General features: G+C 36.0%; 1 long non-coding RNA gene across 1 annotated transcript; it reads right to left on the reverse strand.

Moving 5' to 3' along the window:
- Nucleotides 1–1473, reverse strand: LOC111702217 (uncharacterized). Its single transcript, XR_002765376.1, has 2 exons — nucleotides 1115–1473; nucleotides 1–1018 (listed from the first exon to the last, which is right to left on the reverse strand). It is a non-coding gene; the product is annotated as an uncharacterized LOC111702217 (long non-coding RNA).
- Between the last annotated feature and the right edge of the window lie 637 nt (nucleotides 1474–2110).

Raw genomic sequence — 2110 nt, forward strand, 5'->3', positions numbered from 1 at the left:
TTTCTTTTTGAAATACAGAATATAATATAGAATATTTATATATATATTAGATTGAGCGTAATGTTAGGTTTTTAACTTACATTGCATTTGACACCTCCAGAGAACAAGTTTATTCCTGGTTTTAAAGCTTTTTTAAAATTTGCTATTGCTGGCCAATTTTCCTGTTTAACACTTATAATTTTTGGTTCTATGTTTTAGCCCCTATTCAGTGAACAGTGGTTCATTGAACTTTACCTTCAGCTGGTTTATAGTCACGTATATATATATACTACACTATACACTATACGCAACCTACCAGCATTATAAACTTCAATTCAAAATAATTCTGAGCTAACAAAAATCTCGCCCTTTGCCGGATAAAAAAATAACAGATACAAATGATAAAACTATTAGATAAACAGATTTGAGATTCTAAACTGGTCTTCTCATTAGTATCATCTTGGATTGGAAAAAAATTGCAAAAAATTGACTAAAATTGGCTAAAATATGGCTAAAAATGCAAAGTTTTAAAACTTTACTAATGAAAAGACCATGGAAGCACGAGGAGCTGACGAGCCACCGAGACTGATGAGCTGATAAAATAGGATGAGCTGAGCTGATAACAGGATGAGCTGAGCTGATAAAAGGATGAGCTGAGCTGAATAATTGTTGAGTTGAGTTGTTTTCTTAATGAGCTGATGAACTGATGAGCAGAGCTGACATTTTGAAGGGCGATAAGCTTCTCGCAGAGCTGATTTTTCGATGAGCTGATAAAAATCTGAGCAAAGCTGATGAATTGATTTGTTGAAAGACTGGTGAGCTGATGGTAAAGGAACTGATGGACTGATAAGCAGAACAGATATGAAGAGATTTAGTCTGTCATAACCAGTTGAAGAGATAAACGGGACAGGGGAAGAGCTGATAATAATTTTTATAATTTATCAAGTTTATCAAGCTGATCGAGCTGATCGAGCTGATCGAGCTGATGACATGATTCTTTGAGGAGCCTGTGTACTTCAGTGGTCGCCAGCCATTAAAACTAAAAGAGAAAATTAATTTAGATTTTTTGTGATTTTCGTATTATCTTATTTAAAATGTCTAAAAATAAACGTCTAACAAAATAAAAATGTCTTACCTAATCTAGTGAGAGGTGAGAGAGAGAGTTTAAGGTTGGCCCCCTCCCCCCTAGACAGCAAGGGAGGGGTCCAACATGAAAATGGAATTAAATAAATACTAAATATTTTCCCCTCTCTTTCCCCCGCCATCTCTCGCTTGTTCGTTGCTTTATGTTTCTGCTCGAGCCCATTGTGGGATATCTCCGTTGGGAACGGAGTTCAGATCTTTCCTGTGCCGTCGGTGGGAAGGACAAGGGTTGCTGGGTGTCCGGACATTCTGGAGGTTAGATTTGAGTTGGAGTTTAAAAGTAAGAGAGAGAGAGCGGAGAGTTCTATGTCTGCTCTGGACGAGTATCGGATCTGAACTGAATGTAATGACTGAAGGATGATAATTCTTATAGTGTGGAGGAGGGAGGAGGAGAAGGAGGAGGAGGAGGAGAACGCGCAGCTTTAGCGCTAACATTTTCTCTTCACTGTGTGTCCGCAGAGCCTGGTGTGTGTTTGATACAAGTCCTGGATATATTGTAAAGGATTGTAGGGAAATACATGGAAGAAAGAGTAACGGATGGATTGGATAATATAATGATAAACAGGTTCAACTATAGGATTAGGTTGTAGACCTTTGATATTCACTTCTATCAATGCACTTTAATCTGCAGCATGGAGATGATAAAAAATGAACCACTCAAGATGCAAATTTTTAAAAAAAAATATACCAAAAGTTTACCTAAAGTATATTAGAAATACCTTTTAAAAACCTTCAAAATCATTGTTTTTAATTAAATTATTATCCCAAAAACGTCATGGATCGTAAAATACATTTGCAGTTTTAAAATAAAAAACAAATTTGGCCTACCTTTACTTTGCTTTTAAAGTTACCTAATATATGGAGACTGTTGCTCAGATTTCGGAAATTGCGTAGAATTAAAAGACTTTTTTGAAAATGATTTAAGCTCCTTGATAATAAAGGCAGACCACATTTTAGAGTTGGCAGGACTTGGGCTATTTTGTGATTA

The sequence above is a fragment of the Eurytemora carolleeae genome, unplaced genomic scaffold (assembly GCF_000591075.1).
Source record: "Eurytemora carolleeae unplaced genomic scaffold, Eaff_2.0 scaffold141, whole genome shotgun sequence".
NCBI classification, from domain to species: domain Eukaryota; kingdom Metazoa; phylum Arthropoda; class Copepoda; order Calanoida; family Temoridae; genus Eurytemora; species Eurytemora carolleeae.